The sequence below is a fragment of the Dendrobates tinctorius genome, unplaced genomic scaffold, assembly GCF_039654945.1.
Source record: "Dendrobates tinctorius isolate UK_male_01 unplaced genomic scaffold, ASM3965494v1 ptg000124l, whole genome shotgun sequence".
Classification (NCBI taxonomy): Eukaryota; Metazoa; Chordata; class Amphibia; order Anura; family Dendrobatidae; genus Dendrobates; species Dendrobates tinctorius.
In genome coordinates this window covers 3,377,826-3,404,761 of record NW_027361792.1, presented here as the reverse complement: position 1 = coordinate 3,404,761, position 26,936 = coordinate 3,377,826, and the positions used below count along the sequence as shown (strand labels likewise).

Sequence of the window (26,936 nt, the reverse complement as noted above, 5' to 3'; positions counted from 1 at the left end):
TGCTGTACAGTACCGTATTGAAACTGTGTGCAAAGGGACCATATCCCGGAGCTGTGCGCTGCCATATGGTGTCTTAACACAGCACCATAGTGTGACACTGCAAGGAGCACAGATAGATAGCATGCAGACCATGTGCATTAGGCCCTGTAGGGCTGGAGATCTCCGCTATCTATCTGGTCAGAAGGGCCAAGGCGGAAAGCGTTGGGTCCTAACGGGTAACGTGGGCTCCATTATTCCCAGGTAATATCTGACTTAGTGGCGGAATGCGGCGGGATTCTTTGTACTTTCCGTCGGTTCCTGCGCGCACCTCGTCGAGTCGCTTCGGACTTATGTGCCAGGAACACAATCCCCTTGTGTTAGTTCGGAGACTTGCCGCCACATACCAGCAGCCAGACACCAGCAAATAAGAAGCAGATGTCCGGGGCCCCGGATAATGAGCCCCACTCAGCACACCTCTGCTGGTTGCACTTAAACTAATCTAAGTAACATAACAACTGCGGGTCAAATGTTGAAGAATCCTTTTTTCACAACGGAGCCTTTTTTTAAGACAAGTTGCCCCTTCCCCCCCACGCCCCCCGCCGCCACCCGCAAGGGTCACGAAAGGAGGAAAAGTCCATTTTCTGATGCCGCAAAACATGAATCCTGGCGGTCTGGGGGGGACCCCGCAGCTGCTTGTTTTTAGAGGTCTCCATTACCGGTTCAACGGCGAAAACGTTGCAATTTTTCTGTCTCCGTTTCCACTGAAGGAGCCGAGAACAGATCGCAGAGGACGACACGACATCCTGTCTGTGTTTAATAATATTAATCAATGCGTGATTGCGGCGTGCCCATCGGTGGGCGGCTCATGCCCACGTGAAGCATCAGACCGGCCTTTGTTTCCAGACCACGCGTGTGGCTTACATTAACTTTAATGTCAAATTACGCTAATGATAAATGTTCGGCTTAAGTGCCATTAGAATACGTCTCTCCGGCTTTTTGATCTAAATACATTTGTTTCCCCTTATACTCACAAGGGTCCGTGATGCAAGACAGTGACGAGGCAGCGATAAAGGGTGTGTAAACTTTCACAACTGCGGCTGCAAATAAAAAAAAAAAGAGGCAATTCTGAAAATAGTTTTGATTAAAAATCTTCTACTATTTTGTGTCTACGGCTCCTAAGAAACCTACAGTATATCCCTCCATGCACTGCAAAAAAATCGCCATGTACCCGGGGATTTATGAAATCAACTTTCTCATCATTATACTTTCCGTATAATCACCTTTAAGCATCACTATATTATTATTATTATTATTTATACATAGAGAACATTAACAGAAAAGGATAGATAACTTTGTAATACACTAAGCCTTAATTAAAACTCTTGTTATACCCCAGAGCTGCACTCACTATTCTGCTGGTGCAGTCACTGTGTACATACATTACATTACTGATCCTGAGTTACCTCCTGTATTATACCCCAGAGCCGCACTCACTATTCTGCTGGTGCAGTCACTGTGTACATACATTACTGATCCTGAGTTACATCCTGTATTATACCCCAGAGCTGCACTCACTATTCTGCTGGTGCAGTCACTGTGTACATACATTACATTACAGATCCTGAGTTACATCCTGTATTATACCCAAGAGCTGCACTCACTATCCTGCTGGTGCAGTCACTGTGTACATACATTACATTACTGATCCTGAGTTACATCCTGTATTATACCCCAGAGCTGCACTCACTATTCTGCTGGTGCAGTCACTTTGTACATATATTACATTACTGATCGTGAGATACATCCTGTATTATACTCCAGAGCTGCACTCACTATTCTGCTGGTGGAGTCGCTGTGTACATACATTACATTAGTGAGCCTGAGTTACCTCAATTATTATACTCCAGAGCTGCACTCACTATTCTGCTGGTGCAGTCACTGTGCACATACATTACATTAGTGAGCCTGAGTTACCTCAATTATTATACTCCAGAGCTGCACTCACTATTCTGCTGGTGGAGTCACTGTGTACATACATTACAGATCCTGAGTTACATCCTGTATTATACCCCAGAGCTGCACACACTATTCTGCTGGTGCAGTCACTGTGTACATACATTACATTACTGATCCTGAGATACATCCTGTATTATATTCCAGAGCTGCACTCACTATTCTGCTGGTGCAGTCACTGTGTACATACATTACATTACTGATCCTGAGTTACCTCCTGTATTATACTCCAGAGCTGCACTCACTATTCTGCTGGTGCAGTCACTGTGTACATACATTACATTACTGATCCTGAGTTACCTCCTGTATTATACTCCAGAGCTGCACTCACTATTCTGCTGGTGGAGTCGCTGTGTACATACATTATATTAGTGAGCCTGAGTTACATCCTGTATTATACTCCAGAGCTGCACTCACTATTCTGCTGGTGCAGTCACTGTGTACATACATTACATTACTGATCCTGAGTTACATCCTGTATTATACTCCAGAGCTGCACTCACTATTCTGCTGGTGGAGTCGCTGTGTACATACATTATATTAGTGAGCCTGAGTTACCTCAATTATTATACTCCAGAGCTGCACTCACTATTCTGCTGGTGCAGTCGCTGTGTACATACATTATATTAGTGAGCCTGAGTTACCTCAATTATTATACTCCAGAGCTGCACTCACTATTCTGCTGGTGCAGTCACTGTGTACATACATTACATTACTGATCCTGAGTTACATCCTGTATTATACTCCAGAGCTGCACTCACTATTCTGCTGGTGCAGTCACTGTGTACATACATTACATTACTGATCCTGAGTTACATCCTGTATTATACTCCAGAGCTGCACACACTATTCTGCTGGTGCAGTCACTGTGTACATACATTACATTGCTGATCTTGAGTTACATCCTGTATTATACCCCAGAGCTGCACTCACTATTCTGCTAGTACTTTTTGGAACAGTCAGGAAGTCTATTGTTGCACACATCCCTACCTATAGAGCTGAGTAATTACGTGTCCTCCAATCTTTGATTACTCTACACTTCGTTATCTATCCTCCAGGGATTACTATGAAAGATTTCAGCTCTGAAGTTTCCAAACTGGAAATGCAGTAAACATGTTGCATGGCCATGCTGGAATTATTAGTCTGGAGCAGCTGGGGAGCCAGAACTTGGCGGCTGCTCCCTTAGGTATAAAAGGGAGAAATAACCGCAGTGACAGCGCGGCAGAGAGCGTTTTGCCTTCGTAAGCAGCAAACCTCCTCGGACCGAGCTGTGAACCAGCAGAATTTCTATTCCACCACTGTGACACATCACTTGTGCTGAGAGACATTACACACGCCTAATTGTTACCTACGTGTAGAAATGCCGCCATTCCTCGGAGGAGGCCACGGATCAATGGCAGAGTTACAGTTGTGGGAAAAGCTCGGCTTGTAAATCAGACTCTCCGCACGGTCTGAGAAAGGACAAAACAGCAAGAATGTGGCAGAGAAAATATCTGTGACAGCTGCGAAAAGCCACCAGCTCCATACGGTGTAAAACCAGCACCGCAGAGCTGCGATTCAGGCCATTCTGCCTCTAAGGGCATGCATACTTTTGCAACTGGCTATTTTATTGCTCTGCTACATCTCACATAAAAAATGAGGCAACTTTGCATATGGTGTTCATTAAAAATATCCTACTGGTTTTGTCTATACAACTCCTATGCAAATGTGTGTGGCAGTGTTACATTATCGAGTCACGGTATATAGCAGTATTATATTTGGAGGGGTGCAGTGTGTGGCAGTGTTACATTATGGAGTCACGGTATATAGCAGTTTTATATTTGGAGGGGTGCAGTGTGTGGCAGTGTTACATTCTGCAGTCAGTATATAGCAGTATTATATTTGGAGGGGTGCAGTGTGTGGCAGTGTTACATTCTGGAGTCAGAGTATATAGCAGTATTATATTTGGAGGGGTGCAGTGTGTGGCAGTGTTACATTGTGGAGTCACAGTATAAAGCAGTATTATATTTGGAGGGGTGCAGTGTGTGGCAGTGTTACATTCTGCAGTCACAGTAAATAGCAGTATTATATTTGGAGGGGTGCAGTGTGTGGCAGTGTTACATTGTGGAGTCACAGTATAAAGCAGTATTATATTTGGAGGGGTGCAGTGTGTGGCAGTGTTACATTCTGCAGTCACAGTATATAGCAGTATTATATTTGGAGGGGTGCAGTGTGTGGCAGTGTTACATTATGGAGTCACGGTATATAGCAGTATTATATTTGGAGGGGTGCAGTGTGTGGCAGTGTTACATTCTGGACTCAGTATAAAGCAGTATTATATTTGGAGGGGTGCAGTGTGTGGCAGTGTTACATTCTGGACTCACAGTATAAAGCAGTATTATATTTGGAGGGGTGCAGTGTGTGGCAGTGTTACATTGTAGAGTCACAGTATAAAGCAGTATTATATTTGGAGGGGTGCAGTGTGTGGCATTGTTACATTCTGCAGTCACAGTATATAGCAGTATTATATTTGGAGGGGTGCAGTGTGTGGCAGTGTTACATTGTGGAGTCACAGTATATAACAGTATTATATTTGGAGGGGTGCAGTGTGTGGCAGTGTTACATTCTGCAGTCACAGTATATAGCAGTATTATATTTGGAGGGGTGCAGTGTGTGGCAGTGTTACATTCTGGAGTCACAGTAAAAAGCAGTATTATATTTGGAGGGGTGCAGTGTGTGGCAGTGTTACATTCTGCAGTCACAGTAAATAGCAGTATTATATTTGGAGGGGTGCAGTGTATGGCAGTGTTACATTCTGCAGTCACAGTAAATAGCAGTATTATATTTGGAGGGGTGCAGTGTGTGGCAGTGTTACATTGTGGAGTCACAGTATAAAGCAGTATTATATTTGGAGGGGTGCAGTGTATGGCAGTGTTACATTCTGCAGTCACAGTATATAGCAGTATTATATTTGGAGGGGTGCAGTGTGTGGCAGTGTTACATTCTGGAGTCACAGTATAAAGCAGTATTATATTTGGAGGGGTGCATTGTGTGGCAGTGTTACATTCTGGAGTCACAGTATAAAGCAGTATTATATTTGGAGGGGTGCAGTGTGTGGCAGTGTTACATTCTGGAGTCACAGTATAAAGCAGTATTATATTTGGAGGGGTGCAGTGTGTGGCAGTGTTACATTCTGGAGTCACAGTATAAAGCAGTATTATATTTGGAGGGGTGCAGTGTGTGGCAGTGTTACATTCTGCAGTCACAGTATATAGCAGTATTATATTTGGAGGGGTGCAGTGTGTGGCAGTGTTACATTCTGCAGTCACAGTAAATAGCAGTATTATATTTGGAGGGGTGCAGTGTATGGCAGTGTTACATTCTACAGTCACAGTAAATAGCAGTATTATATTTGGAGGGGTGCAGTGTGTGGCAGTGTTACATTCTGGAGTCACAGTATATAACAGTATTATATTTGGAGGGGTGCAGTGTGTGGCAGTGTTACATTCTGCAGTCACAGTATATAGCAGTATTATATTTGGAGGGGTGCAGTGTGTGGCAGTGTTACATTCTGGAGTCACAGTATAAAGCAGTATTATATGTGGAGGGGTGCAGTGTGTGGCAGTGTTACATTTTGCAGTCACAGTAAATAGCAGTATTATATTTGGAGGGGTGCAGTGTGTGGCAGTGTTACATTCTGCAGTCACAGTAAATAGCAGTATTATATTTGGAGGGGTGCAGTGTGTGGCAGTGTTACATTCTGGAATCACAGTATATAACAGTATTATATTTGGAGGGGTGCAGTGTGTGGCAGTGTTACATTGTGGAGTCACAGCATATAGCAGTATTATATTTGGAGGGGTGCAGTGTGTGGCAGTTACATTCTGGAGTCACAGTATATAGCAGCATTATATTTGGAGGGGCGCAATGTGTGGCAGTGTTACATTCTACAGTCACAGTATATAGCAGTATTATATTTGGAGGGCACAGTGTGTCGCAGTGCTATATTCTGGAGTCACAGCATATAGCAGTATTATATATGGAGGGGTGCAGTGTGTGGCAGTGTTACATTCTGCAGTCACAGTATATGGCAGTATTATATTTGGAGGGGTGCAGTGTGTGGCAGTGTTACATTCTGGAGTCACAGTATATAGCAGTATTATATTTGGAGGGGCACAGTGTGTGGCAGTGTTACATTCTGCAGTGACAGTATATAGCAGTATTATATTTGGAGGGGCACAGTGTGTCGCAGTGCTATATTCTGGAGTCACAGTATATAGCAGTATTATATTTGGAGGGGTGCAGTGTGTGGCAGTGTTACATTCTGCAGTCACAGTATATGGCAGTATTATATTTGGAGGGGCGCAGTGTGTGGCAGTGTTACATTCTGCAGTGACAGTATATAGCAGTATTATATTTGGAGGGGCACAGTGTGTCACAGTGCTATATTCTGGAGTCACAGTATATAGCAGTATTATATTTGGAGGGGTGCAGTGTGTGGCAGTGTTACATTCTGGAGTCACAGTATATAGCAGTATTATATTTGGAGGGGCGCAGTGTGTGGCAGTGTTACATTCTGGAGTCACAGTACATAGCAGTATTATATTTGGAGGGGTGCAGTGTGTGGCAGCGTTACATTCTGGAGTCACACTATATAGCAGTATTATGTTTGGAGGGGCACAGTGTGTGGCAATGTTATATTGTGGAGTCACAGTATATAGCAGTATTATATTTGGAGGTGCACAGTGTGTGGCAGTGTTACAATGTGGAGTCACAGTATATAGCAGTATTATGTATAGAGGTGCACAGTGTGTGGCAGTGTTACATTGTGGAGTCACAGCATAGAGCAGTATTATATTTGGATGGGCGCAGTGTGTGGCAGTGTTACATTCTGGACTCACAGTATATAGCAGTATTATATATAGAGGTGCACAGTGTGTGGCAGTGTTACATTGTGGAGTCACAGCATAGAGCAGTATTATATTTGGAGGGGTGCAGTGTGTGGCAGTGTTACATTCTGGACTCACAGTATATAGCAGTATTATATTTGGAGATGCACAGTGTGTGGCAGTGTTACATTCTGGAGTCACAATATATAGCAGTATTATATATAGAGGTGCACAGTGTGTGGCAGTGTTACATTGTGGAGTCACAGCATAGAGCAGTATTATATTTGGAGGTGCACAGTGTGTGGCAGTGTTACATTCTGGACTCACAGTATATAGCAGTATTATATTTGGAGGTGCACAGTGTGTGGCAGTGTTACATTGTGGACTCACAGCATAGAGCAGTATTATTTTTGGAGGGGCGCAGTGTGTGGCAGTATTACATACTGGACTCGCAGTATAGAGCAGTATTATATTTGGAGGGGCAAAGTGTGTGGCAGTGCTACATTCTAGACTCACAGTATACAGCAGAATTATATTTGGAGGGGTGCAGTGTGTGGCAGTGTTACAATGTGGAGTCACAGTATATAGCAGTATTATGTATAGAGGTGCACAGTGTGTGGCAGAGTTACATTGTGGAGTCACAGCATAGAGCAGTATTATATTTGGAGGGGCGCAGTGTGTGGCAGTGTTACATTCTGGACTCACAGTATATAGCAGTATTATATATAGAGGTGCACAGTGTGTGGCAGTGTTACATTGTGGAGTCACAGCATAGAGCAGTATTATATTTGGAGGGGTGCAGTGTGTGGCAGTGTTACATTCTGGACTCACAGTATATAGCAGTATTATATTTGGAGATGCACAGTGTGTGGCAGTGTTACATTGTGGAGTCACAGCATAGAGCAGTATTATATTTGGAGGTGCACAGTGTGTGGCAGTGTTACATTCTGGACTCACAGTATATAGCAGTATTATATTTGGAGGTGCACAGTGTGTGGCAGTGTTACATTGTGGACTCACAGCATAGAGCAGTATTATTTTTGGAGGGGCGCAGTGTGTGGCAGTATTACATACTGGACTCGCAGTATAGAGCAGTATTATATTTGGAGGGGCAAAGTGTGTGGCAGTGCTACATTCTAGACTCACAGTATACAGCAGAATTATATTTGGAGGGGTGCAGTGTGTGGCAGTGTTACATTGTCGAGTCACGGTATATAGCAGTATAATATTTGGAGGGACGCAGTGTGTGGCAGTGTTACATTCTGGACTTGCAGTATTATATTTGGAGGGGCGCAGTGTGTGGCAGTGTTACATTCTGGACTCACAGTATATAGCAGAATTATATTTGAAGGTGCACAGTGTGTGGCAGTGTTACATTGTGGACTCACAGCATAGAGCAGTATTATATTTGGAGGGGTGCAGTGTGAGGCAGTGTTACATTGTGGACTCACAGCATAGAGCAGTATTATATTTGGAGGGACGCAGTGTGTGGCAGTGTTACATTCTGAACTCACAGTATAGAGCAGTATTATATTTGGAGGGGCGCAGTGTGTGGCAGTGTTATATTCTGGACTCACAGTATATAGCAGAATTATATTTGGAGGTGCACAGTGTGTGGCAGTGTTACATTGTGGACTCACAGCAAAGAGCAGTATTATATTTGGAGGGGCGCAGTGTGTGGCAGTGTTACATTGTGGACTCACAGCATAGAGCAGTATTATATTTGGAGGGGCGCACTGTGTGGCAGTGTTACATTCTGGACTCACAGTATTGAGCAGTATTATATTTGGAGGGGCACAGTGTGTGGCAGTGTTACATTCTGCAGTCAGTATATAGCAGTATGATATTTGGAGGAGCACAGTGTGTGGCAGTGTTACATTCTGGAGTCACAGTATATAGCAGTATTATATTTGGAGGGGTGCAGTGTGTGGCAGTGTTACATTCTGGACTCACAGTATATAGCAGTATTATATTTGGAGGGGCACAGTGTGTCGCAGTGCTATATTCTGGAGTCACAGTATATAGCAGTATTATATTTGGAGGGGCGCAGTGTGTGGCAGTGTTACATGCTGGACTCACAGTATTTAGCAGTATTATATTTGGAGGGGTGCAGTGTGTGGCAGTGTTACATTCTGCAGTAACAGTATATAGCAGTATTATATTTGGAGGGGCGCAGTGTGTGGCAGTGTTACATTCTGGACTCATAGGATATGGCAGTATTATATTTGGAGGGGCACCGTGTGTGGCAGTGTTACAGTCTGGAGGGACTGAGGTCTTAAAGGGGCATTTCAGAGATTAAAGGAAATGTTTTACTTATCCCAAAGCCCTGTAGATCTCTGGAGCTGCCGGTATATAGGGATTACAGCCTGCACATCGCTATTACTCAGGAATGCTTCCTACATAATCTTCCACATTGACTCAAGTGGAAACCTTGCATCCCCCATCGATCATGTTCCGTCTTGACGACCTGACGAACACTTGTCAAACATTTATATGGGGTTTGAGTTACATTTTTTTATTGCCGCTTTTGTGTTTTCAAGGACTTATCATTGATTTTCTTTTCCTGTCTCCGTTCCCAGATGCAAATCTGCTGTATACGAGGTCTCCGCAAACTCTCTGCATGCAAATCTGTGCAGAGAGGGCAAGGTGTGCGCTGTAACTGTGCCGGACCCCCGGACCGCCGCACATTGTGTTACCTTCACCAATAAGCTGCAAGAATAAAGAAATACTCAATATGCAAATCCCGGCGGCTGAAGAATGCAAAGAAAGGGAAGGGTAGCGACGCCACGTCTAGTTATAAAGTCACTGCCAGTAAACTCCTTATGGGAAATGCTTTACTGGGTGCAGTAAACTGGATAAAGCCGGGCCTGGGGCAATAGAAAACCGTCATACAGTGCCAAATAATAGGTTTATACTGTGCCCACACAATAATGCTGGTATACTATACTCTAATATAGTGCCCACATAATACTTCCATACAGGACCAATATAACACTGTCATATAATGACAAACACTGTAATATCACATGTACATAATGTTTCTAGCATGCTCGCCCGGACACCGCAGGTCCTTAAGCTTCACAATGGAATTGAATTAACTCTGCTCGTAGCTGCTCCTGCCGCAAACCCTCAGGAGGAGGGATATGGAATGATGAAGGAAATAGTTGTAGCGGTCTGTGGAGTGCCGAGATGAGAGATAAATGGAAAGGCAATGATCTGGTTAACAACCCTTTATTAACCCTTCAATCTCCACAACGCGTTTTGATAGCATAACACTAGTCCATGCCCTCATCATCTCCCGCCTTGACTACTGCAACCTCCTGCTCTGTGGCCTCCCCTCTAACACTCTCGCACCCCTCCAATCTATTCTAAACTCTTCTGCCCGACTAATCCACCTGTCCCCCCGCTATTCCCCGGCCTCTCCCCTCTGTCAATCCCTGCACTGGCTCCCCATTACCCAAAGACTCCAGTTCAAAACCCTAACCATGACATACAAAGCCACCCACAACCTGAGTCCTCCGTACATCTGTGACCTAGTCTCCCGGTACATACCTGCACAAAACCTCCGATCCTCACAAGATCTCCTTCTCTACTCCCCTCTTATCTTCTCTTCCCACAATCGCATACAAGATTTCTTCCGCGCATCACCCCTACTCTGGAACTCTCTACCACAACATATCAGACTCTCGCCTACCATGGAAACCTTCAAAAAGAGCCTGAAGACCGACCTCTTCCGACAAGCCTACAACCTGCAGTAACCACCGATCCACCAAACCGCTGCACGACCAGCTCTACCCTCACCTACTGTATTATCACCCATCCCGTTGTAGATTGCGAGCCCTCGCGGGCAGGGTCCTCTCTCATCCTGGACCAGTCGTGACTTGTACTGTTTAAGATTACTGTACTTGTATGTATTATGTATACCCCTCCTCACATGTAAAGCGCCGTGGAATAAATGGCGCTATAACACTCTTCATCAGGTGGTGCAAAGGGACGCAAAGCGGGGGCGGCCTTGTATCTTTACAGGAAGTGGGGGCGGGTCTTGTATCCCTACAGGAAGTGGGTGCGTGTCTTGTATTTCTACAGGAAGTGGGGGCGGGTCTTGTATCCCTACAGGAAGTAGGGGCGGGTCTTGTATCCCTACAGGAAGTGGGGACGGGTCTTGTATCCCTACATGAAGTGGGGGCAGGCCTTGCATCTCTACAGGAAGCGGGGATGGGTCTTGTATCCCTACAGGAAGTGGGGGCTGGTCTTGTATCGCTACAAGAAGTGGGGGCGGGTCTTTTATCTCTACAGGAAGCAGGGGCGGGTCTTGTATCCCTACAGGAAGTGGGGGCGGGTCTTGTATCCCCACAGGAAGCGGGGGCCTTGTATACCTACAGGAAGCGGGGGCGGGCCTTGTATCTCTACAGGAAGTGGTGGCGGGTCTTGTATCCCTACAGGAAGTGGGGGCGGGCCTTGTATCTTTACAGAAATTGGGGTCGGGTCTTCTATCTCTACAGCAAAAGGGGGCGGGTCTTGTATCTTTACAGGGCATGGGGGCGGGTCTTGTATCTATACAGGATGTGGGGCCGGGCCTTGTATCTTTACAGGATGTGGGGGCGGGCCTTGTATCTCTATAGGATGTGGGGGCGGGTCTTGTATCTCTACAGGAAGTGTGGCGGGTCTTGTATCTCAACAAGAAATGGGGCCGGGCCTTGTATCTTTACAGGATGTGGGGGCGGGCCTTGTATCTCTATAGGATGTGGGGGCGGGTCTTGTATCTCTACAGGAAGTTTGGGTGGGTCTTGTATCTCTACAGGAAGTGTGGCGGGTCTTGTATCTCAACAAGAAATGGGGTCGGGTCTTGTATCTCTACAGGAAGTGGGGGCATGCCTTGTATCTCTATAGGAAATGGGGTCGGGTCTTGTATCTCTACATGAAGTGGGGGCATGCCTTGTATCTCTATAGGAAATGGGGGCGGGTCTTGTATCTCTATAGGAAATGGGGGTGGGTCTTGAATCTCTAGGAAATGGGGGCGGGTCTTGAATCTCTACAGGATGTGGGTGTGAGCCTTGTATCTCTACAGAAAGTGGGGGCAGGTTTTTGTCTCTCTACAGGACGTGGGGGGCGGGTCTTGTCTCTACAGGATGTGGGGGCAGGTCTTATCTGTCTACAGGATGTGGTGGGCGGGTCTGTCTCTCTACAGGATATGGGGCGGGTCTTTGTCTCTCTACAGGATGTGGGGTCAGGTCTTGTATCTCTACAGGATGTGGGGGCCGGTTTTGTCTCTTTACAGGATGTGGGGGCGGGTCTTCTCTCTACAGGATGTGGTGGGCAGGTCTTGTCTCTATGTGATGTGGGGGCGGGTCTGTCTCTCTACAGGATATGGGGGCGGGTCTTTGTCTCTCTACAGGATGTGGGGTCAGGTCTTGTATCTCTACAGGAAGTGGGGGCGGGTCTTTGTTTCTCTACAGGATGTGGGGGCGGGTCTATGTCTCTCTGCTCCTGCTCTCCTGTCTGTCATCCTGCAGGCAGACATAACAGCGTGATGTCCTTTCAGTTCATGTCATATAAGCCACTGGAGAACAGTAGTAACTGTTACTCACCTGTCCCAGATCCCGGCTTTGCTCTCCTCTCTTGGGTCTGCTGATCTCTGTTGTGCTCCACGTCTGGCTTTGGAGCTGGCCCAGTGTCATCCCATGTGATGAACTGTCTGGGCCTGTATACAGCTCACCAAGGCACAAACCTGTCTTGTTATAAAGACTTTTAGTGTTTTCGAGTCCTGCAGTCTCCAGTACCTCAGCTACCTGTTTCCCACATGCCTCACCCACCTGCTGCACCGACATCCTTGGCCCGTGTGCCCACCCGTACCTTGGGCTTGGAGGATCCATGGGCGAGTATGGTTCAGTAGGGGGAATGGAAGTTCTAGCACCTCTAATGCTGTCAGAACATTGTTGAAAAGGAACCACGCATTCAAAAAAGTGTGGATGGCAAATTATGGAAAATGGGAATTGTGACAGTTCCAGGTATGGGCACGAGAAGCAGGAAGGGGGCAGCGAGACTGTGGTCATGTCGTAGCCGATGAGTGCCGTCACCATAAAGAAATCAATAGATCAGATTTCTGTAGATCATTCAGAGCCGCCGCGCTCATCATCTGCACCTCAACGTTACGGCTGTATGTCCGGACACGTCCATAGAGGATGAGGCTGACGAGCTGCCATGATATCACCCCATTATCAGCCGGTGCTGCTCTACCTTAGACGCAGTCGTGAAGGGTATTTACTGTGTCAAACCCGTCTCCACCCTGCAAATCCATCTGTAATAATACGAGCGCTGGTGACGATGCGCAGCGCGGGCCGTGCGTGGCTCCGGTGCTAATACATTGTTCGCTGGTCGGGCATGTCGTTGCAATTATCCCTAATTACGGCTTTTTGCACCAGAGTCCTGATCGGCATTTTCGTGTAATGATGGTATTGCGGGGCTGGAAGTGATTATGGAATATATTACTTAGTGTTTGTTTTTATGGTAAAACGTTTAGCCGTAAGTTCCACGCTCGTGCCCCCAGAAAATGATTAGTGGCTGTTATAATCCTCATCTGCCTGGGTCTACGGTGGACCACTGTGGGAATGATTGCTGGCCTTTTAATTGCAATTATTTTTAATTAATTTTAACTTTTTTTTAAATTATTTTAGTTTTATTTTTATGTTTAGATCCTATTATAATAGAAGACGTGCACTAGCAGTTTACATACAAAAAATTCTGCAAATTTGGACTTTTTGCATGGCAGTGGGTGATACAACTTCCAGCAGCCACCACTAGATGGAGCTATTTTAGTATTCAACATATGAACTGTATGCAGTAAGCTTAGCTCCCCCTAGTGGTGACTGCTGGCAGCCAGAATTTTATCATTAAAGGGTTTTTCTTTGATGTGGATTTTTATTTTATTAATTAGTTTAAAAAGGGGCTCATGGTGGAATATAAAAAAAAAACGCACAAACTTTCCCAATGTGCTCCCGATGCGCCTCTATAATGGTATAATTCACTGGTTTCCTGAGTCCCTTTTATGGTGGGTGGCAGCCAATTACATTTTAGTTTAGCCATCTTCTACTTTCTCCACTTATGAGCCACCTCTTCCCTTCTCCGTTGCCTTCTGAACTCACCATCCACTGTGAAAAAAATAAATAGCTCCTGACTGCCAGCACAGTGAATGTGTCAAGTTCCATTATATTCTATGGAAAGGAGAAGGAGTGAGGAGCATAGTGGGGAAACAAGCAGTGGGAGACACAGCAAGATCATGTCGAGCTTTACAACAAGTTGTTTACCACTCTAAAGAGCTGGATTCACATCTACACTGCTCAGTACTGCGGTGTAATTTCCTCAGTGCTGCTGTATCTTCTGTCTGAGTGCTAACTAAGGAAGGAAAAGCAGGGAAATAACACTGTGATGTTTATAGGAGGAATCATGGAAAGAGGGGAGGAGTATTGATGAGCACAGTAAGGAAACAAGCAGGGGGTGACACAGTAACATTGCGCTGAGGTTTATAATAAGACATTTACCACTTCAGTGAGCTGAATTCACATTTGCACTGCTCAGTTTTGTTGTATAATTTCCTCCATTCTGCTGTTGCTTCTATCTAGCACTAAGGAATGAAGAGCTGAAATATCCCGCTGTGGTGTGTATAGGAGGCATCATGAAAAGAGGGAAGGAGGAGTGAGGGGCACAGTCAGGAAACAGGCAGAGGGAAATGCCGCAAGATTGTGCTGATGTTTTTAACAAGTTGTTTTACACTTCAAAGAGCTGGAGTCACATCTACACTGCTCAGTACTGCTGTATAATTTCCTCCATACTGCAGCAGCAGCAGCTTCTGTCTGAGCCCTAACTAAGGAAGGAAAAGCTGGAATATCATGCTGTGTATAGGAGGCATCACCATAGCTAGTCTTTACCCACTAACTCAGAGTTAATTGCAAATTAATAGAAAGCGTCTGCAGAATGAAACAATGGCGACAATGCAGGCTACAGGTCAGAAATAGTATAATCAATCCTCAGGGTGGCTTATTCAGAAAAGTTTCTTGAAAGTATAGTCACCCTTTAAGATGTGAGGATAATCGAGTACAGTGCATGCTTAAAGTTGGCATACCCCTTTAATCCCTGAATTATGGACCTTTTATAGATCTTAAGTCCCAAAAGGTCATGGACATAAATAAATTCTCCAGATTTCATACAGGACCACAATGAAAACACTGTGGGTTTTCTTCTTTGCATCGGGGGAAAAAATATCATTGTCCATCACTGCTTGGATGATGGATCTGAGTGCAAACGGTAGGTTTCGTCTGACTTTGCAAATCGCTACGTGCCGTCATAGTGCAAACAATGTGACAAAGGGAACAACAACAAAAAAAATTCCTTTAGAAATGGAAAGAGATGGCATGTTCTGCAAAACTCCATCAGCCGTAAGAGACAGAAGAGCAAGAAACACAAGTTGTATAACTATGTCCCAATGCTGCGGTGGACTGAGCCGTATCCGTGGGAAAGTATTCGAGTTACGTGTAGGTATAATTATCGACAGTAAAAACAGCTCCGTCTGCCAGGATGGGTGTGAAGTTCTCAACGGGAGGAAAAAAGAAACCTTTTACATTCCACTTACCTGAGCAAACAGGTTGACATAAAAGAGGAAAATGTCAGCAAAGTCAATGAGCTTTATAAGCGGCGAGATTACATAAGGATTCCGGGAGAGGAACGGACGAGAGCGGCTGCTACTTGTATCTACCTGATTGCAATTACCGCCTGGATGTGCGGCTTCATTACCAGTTAATTACGAAGGTATCATTTTCTGCATCAGGAAGCGCTCATCTGTCGACACGTGGTCATTTTCTTGCCGGGGGGGGGGTCCTGATTCCCGTCGGCACCGAAGAGATGTAATCCACTGGAAGGAAACCATTGTTGTATGGGAGATGTTCAAAGAACGAGTTATAACCGATAAAACTTAGCGGGAAAAAAAATGCTACAATGACTGTGGAAAAGAACTGTTTAGGAAGACCCCCAAAATTTGCGTTGAAAATCGGTCTAAAAGGGTGGTCTTCTCAAAGTTGAGGGTCAGTTTGCACAATGTGTCACGGCACTGGAAAGCTGGTCTTGGAAAGGAGCTGCTTTTCTTAAAAAGGGGTCATCTCAAGGCATCATAAACAGACACCTTGACTAAGAACGGACAAAATTTTAGTTTAATTGTTTACTACTCATTGCCAGTGGTTGGTTTCCTAGGGAAGGAAGGGCAATGCTTACAAGATCTTTTGCCATAGAGTTTGTAAGCACAGCTCTAAAACTGGAACGCTGGATCTGGAAAGCTTCCGTGCTCCTCCAGTGCTGCAAAATCAAAGCTGCCCCTGCTTGCTGTTTGTAGAAGAAACTGTGCCACCAGCCTGAGCAGTCAATCATCACGAGCTCCCTGACCCCAGCAAGCCTGAAGGCAGGGAGTAAGTGGCCTCCTGGAGAACTATCTTGAGAGAACCCCTTTTGAACACTTTTTCCTGTGTTATGTTCTCAATATATTCCATTTGACCAATATAAAGGTGCAAGTTCCAACTCTAATTTTCAGTTGTCTCTGAACTAGTGGGTGGAGAGGCTAAACCCTATAATGTCTCCAGCACACGTAGACTTGAGAAATTCCTGCTCTTCTGTGTCTACATAGTCTATGTGTTACACAGCTGTCGTGGGTATCCGAGTCTCCACTCCCTTCACCTCGGTTCGCTGCCCTCTGTTGTGCTCCATGTTGGGTCTTGCAGATTGCTCGGCGGCGTGGATCTATGACATTACCTCCCTACACCTATTTAAGGCCCATTGACACACACCTGTTTCTTCAGATTGGGTTTCCAGACTCTTGCTTGATGTATGCCACCTCCTGTGCACACCTGATTCTTTCTTTGCTGGCTTCACTGCATCCATCCTGCTCCTCCCCAGTTTCTTGAGTGTACCACGTCCTCACTTTTCATGTGAACTGAAGCCCAGTGAACGTGTAACTGGGACTTAGTGGGTCCACTTCACAAAGTGAGCCTGACACTATGTTCAGAAATGGAAGCTGCATGGAGGACATTATACAGAAGTACTGAGAGGTGTAGCTGTGAATCCAGCCTTGGAAAAGTAGCTGCACTGATCTGTGTGTCTGTGCCTTTCTCTGTTCTACCCTCTTTCCTTAGATTTCAATAGGCAGCTGTAATCTGTCCCCTTTGTGAGCCGGCAGTCTGTCTTGTCTTGAGCAGGTCAGATTTTTGGCAGTGTTACATAATTATGCATGAGTTCAGGAGGCAGAGGAGGAGAAAAAGCAGATTTCTCTGATAAGATATATCATAAGGTATGTTGAAATGACAGTAACCATTCAAGGTGCCCATATACATTAGACCAAAGTTGACGAAAATTGATGATTTCAAAACAAAACGTTTTTCAGGTCAAATCAGCAACAAATATTGACCATGTTGGAAATTTTCCATCCAACAGTCCAGCAAAAGATTTTTCTTCTAAATAATGCCCCCCAAACAAATTTTTCATCCTTTGCCTTGTGACATTTTGGATGTTTTTTCCGTTACAAGACCAGATTCCATTCTAACATTCAGCGATTGTCGTCGGTGAGGAATCGGTTTTCTCTCTCTTATGGTAAGATATAAACGTGATGGAAAATTTGGCAACGTGACTAAGGCTAAAGGAAAGAAACAGCTTTTCCGGATGTCTCACAGCCCCCCACAAGATAAAGAGAATGAAAGTAGAAGTTTTTGGACACAGGGAATTGACCTCTCTGAAGAGGTTACTTCAACCCTTCGCTTCACCCAATGGCTCCCAACAGTCTCCAGTTTACAGAGATGCAGTTTTTAGCCCTTTGTCCTAAGGTTTTGGGACAAATGGGATTTTGGGACCAGATCAGGAGCCAATGACTGGGTTGAGAGTCAGCTGCAACTGGCATTCTGTTGGACTTTTGTGGTCCATTATTGTAACCGGAGAATCGTCTGGTACTTTAGTAGAATAATCATAACTGCTCATCCGCCTTCCCCATTGGTAACATTGGTAAACACCTTGGGTACCCCATTGGAAAAGAAATGAAAGAGATCCTAACCCAAGGGTTCAACGCTCCAAACTTTCTGTGTGGCTTTTGGTCGTAATGGAAACCAAACACACAACTAGATCACTACCGGCACCACACCCCAGCACCTTACAATGGTGTCCACTGGCATCCATAGTGGTGTCCACTGGCATCCCTAGTGATGTCCACTGGCATCCGTTGTGGTGTCCACTGGCATTCCTAGTGATGTCCACTGGCATCCGTTGTGGTGTCCACTGGCATACCAAGTGGTGTCCACTGGCATCCGTTGTGGTGTCCACTGGCATCCCTAGTGATGTCCACTGGCATCCGTTGTAGTGTCCACTGGCATCCCTAGTGGTGTCCACTGGCATCCCTAGTGGTGTTCACTGGCATCCCTAGTGGTGTCCACTGGCATCCATAGTGGTGTTCCCTGGCATCCATAGTGGTGTTCCCTGGCATCCATAGTGGCATCCATAGTGATGTCCACTGGCATCCCTAGTGATGTCCACTGGCATCCGTTGTGGTGTCCACTGGCATCCATAGTGGTGTTTCCTGGCATCCATAGTGGTGTTCCCTGGCATCCATAGTGGCATCCATAGTGATGTCCACTGGCATCCCTAGTGGTGTTCACTGGCATCCATTGTGGTGTCCACTGGCATCCATTGTGGTGTCCACTGGCATCCCTAGTGGTGTTCCCTGGCATCCATAGTGGTGTTCCCTGGCATCCATAGTGGCATCCATAGTGATGTCCACTGGCATCCCTAGTGATGTCCACTGGCATCCGTTGTGGTGTCCACTGGCATCCATAGTGGTGTTTCCTGGCATCCATAGTGGTGTTCCCTGGCATCCATAGTGGCATCCATAGTGATGTCCACTGGCATCCCTAGTGGTGTTCACTGGCATCCATTGTGGTGTCCACTGGCATCCATTGTGGTGTCCACTGGCATCCCTAGTGGTGTCCACTAGTATGAGATTCAATGGCTAGCACACGATAGGTACGGGGGTATGGTGCTAGTGAAGGAGGCTCATGAGTCCCACATAAATGTCTATTAGAATCACTGCACACATACACTTAAGGAGTATTTGCTTATTAGTGAAATTTATTGAAAGCAAGTGCTCTTATAGTGATTGCGACAGAATGACGTTTCGGTCATTCAAGACCTTGATCACATAAGTCGCCGTAGTAGTTCTGAACTAAGGACTGTCCTGAATTAGGTAATAATAATAATAATAATAAATTTTATTTTTATAGCGCCGACATATTCCGCAGCACTTTACATTTCAGAGGGGATTTGTACAGACAATAGACATTACAGCATAACAATAATCACATACAGTAGATTATAACACATACCAAGAGGAGTGAGGGCCCTGCTCGCAAGCTTACAGTCTATGAGGAAAGAGGGAGACACGAAAGGTGGGTGGTAACAGTTAACATTATGACTGGTCCATACAATCAGGGTAAGTGTGTAACAGTACAGACACAGAGGGCTAATGGAGGCATAAAGCATGTGGGAACATGATGCGGGGAACCTGGTTATGGTAAAACTTTTGGCTGTGCCACACAGGGATAGATTAGGTTAATGTGTTGGGGTGGTAGGCCAGTCTGAATAAATGCGTTTTCAGGACACGCTTAAAATTGTGGGGATTGGGGACTAATCGTATTGACTTGGGAAGTGCATTCCAAAGAATTGGCGCGGCACGTGTAAAGTCTTGGAGACGGGAGTGGGAGGTTCTGACTATTGAGGATGCTAATCTCAGGTCATCAGCAGAACGGAGGGCGCGGGTAGGGTGGTATACTGAAACAAGGGAGGAGATGTAGGGTGGTGCTGAGCCATGGAGGGCTTTGTGAGTGAGGGTAATAAGTTTATACTGAATTCTGGAGTGGATGGGTAGCCAGTGTAATGACTGGCACAAGGTAGAGGCATCAGTGTAACGATTGGTGAGGAATATGATAATAGGTAATGGTCACTTATGCCTTTAGGTTAGCCAGGGTCAGAGCGGTCGCTCTATGTGGGGTGGTGGCGAGACGGTGGAGTGTGTTAACACTCAGTTGTAGCAAGGAGGAGGCATCCATAGTGGTGTCCACTAGCATCCATAGTGGTGTCCACTGGCATCCATTGTGGTGTCCACTGGCATCCATTGTGGTGTCCACTGCTTGGATTGTAAGGCCGAGTCTCCGAAAGGTTAAGCATTATGTGTACGTCTCTATACCCATCAGTCTCCAGGGTTCATGTTGGGAGTCAAAGTCCGTCGATGGTTGGGTCTTGACATCTGATGGTTGGGTCTTGACATCTTGGCTAACGGCAGCAATGGTGGCGGAACAGACTTGACACTTTCATGCTCTACTTCATGGCAAACAATGAACCACACATCATATTTCTTATTTTCCACCACATTTTCTTAGTTTTTGCATTTTTTTTCCTCCTTCCTAAAGTTTTGGAATATTGAAAGAAATGTTTTTAACTTTTTTGGAAAAGTATTTCATGACTTTATTTTTTTCTTTCCAATTGTCGTGTGCTTTTAGCACCGATAATATGAAGCAACGCCCGAGGAATAAATGGTTCTTCTTCAGAAATTGCGTGAAGATTCAGTTTGCGCCCTTTATCTAAAGTCTCATTGGCGGCACTGCACAACCGCCGATCGGCGAACATTTAATGGTCTTTTTACAAAGGTAGACTGCTCTTCTGATGTGCACTGAACGATCAGTAATAAATCTATAATGGATCGCTCTGTGCACATAGGCGGCCATAGTTCTCGCCAGCGCAGGTCCCGTTGATGTGCTGCCGAAAGCGATAATCTGTTGATCAAACCTAAAGATCATTTTATCCGACCAACAAGAGTTTAGAAAGTTGCGTAACGAGCGTTCCTAGGAACGATGATTGTCAGAGTAAATGCACCTTATGGTAGAGTCACCCGTAGGCACTGTCCTGCCGAAACCCGCCGCCGCAGCAGGCCCATGGTCGATCAATGGAAAATAAAGTAATGCAAAAAATATATCTAGTGCATGGCGTCATATGAATGGGATCGGCAAGAGGTGAGAAAGATCAAGAATGGACATTCTACCAAACCGAGCCCTGCATCTGCTCACCTTGATGAGTTCACCTGTCAATCATCACGGTCGGTCCGAGATTGCATTTACTGCAGCTGAGATCAGCTGGACCATTGAAGAGCAGATTTCTTGCATTAACCTTTAACCTCTAATGGAAATGTCAGGCGAGCACATAACTGGTAATTTCTGCCCTAATGATGAAGTGCAGAGGGGAGAGGCTCCTGCTGCAGCCACTTCTCTTACAGCCAGGTACAGGACAGCGAGGAGGACGGTGAGGGAGTACAAGGATGATCTTCCGAGTCACAGAGAGAACATCTTTTTGTATATTACTCACTTTTTGCTTGAATATGATAAAAAAAGGAGAAGGTGAAGTAAAACATTCTACAGAATCTTTTTTTTTTTTATATATTTTTGGTGTTTAATGTTACTTTAAAGGGGTTGTTAGAAAAAAACCCATTGTTTTCTGTAGCTTTTGTCGGTATTGCAGCTAAAACTCATTCAGTGCCCATTGTCTGCTGTAATACCTGACACATCCTGTAACCAGAGGTGGCGCTGTAAATCTTTTTGTAATCCCAGTCAAACCCTTTAATGCCTAACTTCCTAACCTCACCTTTAAAATCCCATTATATACCGTGGAGTTGTATATAGCGTCATAGCATTCTTACAAATTTGCTAACTAATTTGCTTTTTTTTCCGGACACCCCTCTGTGTTTTTTTTGTATGTGCGGGAGGCAAATATTGTGATATTATATACAGATTTTTTTAGTTTTTGCACGCTGATCTTCTGGTGTGAAACATTTTCTTTTGTGTGTCACATATTTATGTTCACAAAGAAAAACTTTTCTCAAAAACTTTGAAATAAAGTAAAGCTGAGTGGTGCCAAGGCAGCGGAACCGATGTCAACCAGCACACTGCCTGACCCATGCACGCTGCTCTGTTTATAAGAATGAAAGGATTTCTGTCTAGGTTACCAGCCACCTCCGCAGTCTATCAGCGGTGGCTGGTTTCCTAGGAAATTAGTGCAGCGCTTACAAGCACTTTGCTATACAGCTTGTAAGCACTGCACTGAAACTGCCCAAGATGGCTACATCCGGTTAGTGTCAGTGCCCCGGCGCTCCTCTGAGGCAGCAGAGTGCACTGACTGGTCCAGATGCTCAGTTATTAAGAGTAACAACCCATCTCCTACTGGCAAACGGGAAACCGGACGGCAGGTGAGAAAGCGCTCTGGATTATACACTGAGACAAGATGCGTTTTGCTATCTCACAGTCTGGAATTTTACTTGTTTTTTTGAGGTTTTGCATCAGTTCATGTAAAAAATATTCCGACAACTTTGAACATTTGGTTTTCTTTTTATTGCGATGTAAACAACAAATAGGACAAAATACTGAAAACTTCACTGTGCATAACTATTCACCCCCCTTAAAGTCAGTACTTTGTAGAGCCTCCTATTGCATCAATTACAGCTGCAAGTCGCTTTGGATAAGTCTCTATGAGCTTTCCACAACTGGCCACTGGGAATTTTGCCCATTCCTCAAGACAAAACTGCTGCAGCGCCTTCAGGTTCAATGGTTTCCTCTGGTGAAGAGCAAGCTTCACGTCTGACCACAGATTCTCCATTGGATTAAGGTCTGGGCTGTGACTTTCGCACCATCCATATTCCTCGCCACATGGACCATTTTCCTTGTCCCTGCTGCCGAAAAACATCCCCACAGCATGATGCTGCCACCACCATGTACCACTGTGGGGATGGTGTTCTTGAGTGATGAGTTGTGTTGATTTAGTGCCAGACATAGCATTTACCTTGATGGTCAAAAAGTTCCACTTTGGTCTCATCTGACCACAGCACCTTCCTCCATACATTTGGGGAGTCTCCCACATGTCTTTTGGCAAACTCAAAACGAGCCTTACAATTTTTGTATGTAAGTAAAGGCTTTTTTCTGCCTACTCTTCCATAAAGGCCAACTCTATGGAGTGTATGGTTTATTGTGGTTGTATTGACAGATAATCCAGTCTCTGCTTGGGAAATCTGCAGCTACTTCAGGGTTAGCTTTAGTCTATGTGCGGCATCTCTGACTAATGCAATCTGTGTCCGGGCTGAGAGTTTTGGTGGGCTCCTTCTCTTGGCAGGTTTGTTGTGGTACCATGTTCTTTTCATTTGATGATGGATTTAATGGTTCTTCGGGGTGGGGGGATCATCAGAGATTGGGAGATTTTTTTAAAAACCAAACCCAGACTTGTAATACTCACAACATTGTCCCTGACTTGTTTGGAGATCTCCTTGGTCTTCATGGTGCTGTTTGGAGATCTCCTCGGTCTTCATGCTGTTGTTTGGAGATCTTCTTGGTCTTCATGGTGCCGTTTGGAGATCTCCTTGGTCTTCATGGTGCTGTTTGGAGATCTCCTCGGTCTTCATGCTGTTGTTTGGAGATCTCCTCGGTCTTCATGCTGCTGTTTGGAGATCTCCTCGGTCTTCATGCTGTTGTTTGGAGATCTTCTTGGTCTTCATGGTGTTGTTTGGAGATCCCCTTGGTCTTCGTGGTGTCGTTTGGAGATCTCCTTGGTCTTCATGGTGCTGTTTGGAGATCTCCTCGGTCTTCATGCTATTGTTTGGAGATCTTCTTGGTCTTCATGGTGCCGTTTGGAGATCTCCTTGGTCTTCATGGTGCTGTTTGGAGATCTCCTCGGTCTTCATGCTGATGTTTGGAGATCTCCTCGGTCTTCATGCTGCTGTTTGGAGATCTCCTCGGTCTTCATGCTGCTGTTTGGAGATCTCCTCGGTCTTCATGCTGCTGTTTGGAGATCTTCTTGGTCTTCATGGTGTTGTTTGGAGATCCCCTTGGTCTTCGTGGTGTTGTTTGGAGATCCCCTTGGTCTTCGTGGTGTTGTTTGGAGATCTCATTGGTCTTTGTGGTGCTGTTTGGAGATCTCCTCGGTCTTCATGCTGTTGTTTGGAAATCTTCTTGGCCTTCATGGTGTTATTTGGAGATCTTCTTGGTCTTCGTGGTGTTGTTTGGAGATCTCCTCGGTCTTCATGGTGTTGTTTTGAGATCTTCTTGGTCTTCATGGTGTTGTTTTGAGATCTTCTTGGTCTTCATGGTGTTATTTGGAGATCTTCTTGGTCTTCGTGGTGTTGTTTGGAGCTCCCCTTAGTCTTTGTGGTGTTGTTTGGAGATCTCATTGGTCTTTGTGGTGTTGTTTGGAGATCTTCTTGGTGTTATTTGGAGATCTCTTTGGTCTTCGTGGTGGAGTTTGGAGATATCCTTGGTCTTCGTGGTGGTGTTTGGAGATGTCCTCGGTCTTCATAGTGTTGTATGGATATCTCCTTGGTCTGTCTTCATGGTTTTGTCTGGAGATCTCCTTGCTCTTTGTGGTGTTGTCTGGAGATCTCCTTGGTCTTCATGGTGGTGTTTGGAGGTCTCATTGTTCTTCATGGTGGTGTTTGGAGATCTCCTTGGTCTTCATGGTGGTGTTTGGGGATCTCCTTGGTTTTCATGGTGGTGTTTGGTTAGAGGTGCGTCTTGCTAATAGTGTTGCAGCCTCTGTGTCCTTTCAGAAAAGGTAAAGTGTATATACTGACAGACATGTGACACTTAGATTGCACACAGGGGAACGTCCTATCACTACGCATGGGACTCATGAAGGGAATTGTTTGCACCAGAAATTTTTCGGGACTTCATAGCAAAAGGGGTGAGTACATATGCACATTCTAATTTTTAGTTATTTGATCCCATAAATTTTACGTATGCCTAGGCAATACATGGCCGCAAAAGTGTAGCAGATCCGGCTGCTTCTCCATTGGGCTCAACATGGATGCACCAGAATCTTGGATTCATCGTCAAATCCTCAGTCTGGTTCAGCTCTTCTGCAGCTTCTCTTTACGTCTCTGTACTCACATTCTCTAAATGTACCCCAAATGCATATACCCATCCTGTGTCTGGAAATTCTGCCTTTCGGGACCCTTCCTACTTGTGGACCCAAGGCTCCATTTAAGAACAAGCAGCACTTTCCATTTTTTTTTTTCCACGTATTATACTCCAAAACAAGCAACACTGTATGACTTGGACTCTACAAACCTCTTTGGGGAGCAGTAAAGGGTTGACTTTACCAGCAGTCAGGTCTGAATTTCGTCATGGTCCTTGCATGATGTCAGTGCGTGTATCGATAGCCCATAAAGCTTTTAGGGCATGCCCGAGGCTCGCGCACACAGGACACATCTTTGGAGGAGAACTTTAGCCAAACTTTCCTGCACATTCAGCTTATACTTGGGTGGGATCCCGTTGTTAGCATCAGGCTTACTTTTTTTTGGCTTGCTGCACACAAAGAAAATAATATAACTTTACGTGGGTGTACTTTGGTATGTCAGTTTTCTCTACACACCTACTTTTGTGGGAAAGTATAGTTTGGTTTGGTTGTTCGGCTAAACATAAAGCACAAACTTACCTTAATTATTACGAAGGAGGAGAAAGTGCCGCAACTCATGAAACGGGCGATTTTCTCCCTAAAATCAATTATGAGATAAACATACCGATGTAATCAGCATCATCCCCTTCATGACTTAGCGCCAACGTCAATCCAGAAAGTATTCAGCTCCTGTGATGCGGGATGTATGCACAGGATAGAATTATACATATTCTGCACAATCAGAAGGTTTTCATCTCCATGTAAGACTCCATTCACATCACCCTGTGTGAGTACATACTGCACCCGCCCCGCCGGGATAACTTCCAGAGCGAGGGCATCACAAATTCCCTCATTTTAGTCTCTCTCCCAGTGTTACATGCCGTGTTATGAGATAGACACACCCCTAGGACTCATACTGAGATAGACACACCCCTTGGACTCATTCAGAGGTAGAAACACCCCTAGGGCTCATTCAGGGATAGACACACCCCTAGGACTCAGAGAAAGACACACCCCTAGGACTCATTCAGGGATAGACACACCCCTTGGACTCATGCTGAGATAGACACACCTGTTATGATTGAGTCACCGAGGAGGAAAAAACTGTTAGCACCGCTCCCCAGCTGTACTCACCGCTCCCGCTCCTGGTCCGGCTTCCTCCTCAGTGTCTGCCTTGACACGCGCCCCCGCTCTGCGCGCTTTTCGGCAGCTGGTCTCCTGACGTCCTCCTCCACTTCCCTCGGCCGCGCGCATGGTACCTTTGCGCACGCGCCGGAGGGTTAGATCGTGCGCCTATGGCAGTCTGTCGGCGTGACCTGCTCGGACCTCCGCCCGACCTATCAGCGCCCTCCACTAGGTATTTCAGGCCGCCCTCCCCTAGGGGAGGCGCCTGACTATTGAGTTATTGTCTCTTGTGTCGAGGCCGTGCTCGTTGCTGTAGCAGCTGCTATCCTGTTAACCCTCTTTGCTGCCTGCCTTTGTGCTCCCTGTCCCTGTGCTCCCAGTCTCTGTGCTTCCTGCTGTGCCATCGTGTTATCGCTGTGTCTCCTGCTCCTGCCCGCTGTTTAACCCTCTGTGTCCTCTCTCCTTTTAGTGTTGCTCCCTTTCCTGCCTCCTGCTGGTCCCGCCGTCCCACCTTCCACTCCTTCCGCCTACGGATCCCGGCGTACCCGTCTCCTCCTCGGATCTCCCACTACTCCTCTTCATCGCTCACCCTCTTGAGCCGATCTCTGGTCCTGGCTGCCGTGGCGCTTGAACTCCCCGAGTCTGTTCCCTAACGATCCCTGTATAGGGGTCGGTCCACTTGGTGCGCTCGCTCGGGGAGGGTTCGGCGTCACGGCCCAGTGGGTCCACTCTCGCTTCCGGCACCCGAAGTGTAACAGAATAGTCAGGGCCATGGACCCCGCCGGGGCCGCCGCCGCCCAAAAGGAGTTGGTATTCCTGAGGGAGAACCAGACTCGAATTATGTCTTTTATGAAGACCATGGATTCCCGCCTGTCGGCCTTACAGGCTGCTGACCCTGGCAACGCCTCCCAACTGGCCAGCCTCCAGCAGGAGCTGGTTCAGCAACGGGAC

At 45.8% G+C, this 26,936-nt stretch overlaps 1 long non-coding RNA gene across 1 annotated transcript in view; it reads right to left on the bottom strand.

Moving 5' to 3' along the window:
• LOC141046924 (uncharacterized) overlaps positions 1-26,936 on the bottom strand; it is a 112,392-nt gene that overhangs the window by 73,694 nt on the left and 11,762 nt on the right. Inside the window, exon 3 of the long non-coding RNA XR_012219698.1 lies at positions 1,011-1,076. This is a non-coding gene — a long non-coding RNA (uncharacterized lncRNA). The remainder of the gene's footprint in view (positions 1-1,010; positions 1,077-26,936) is intronic.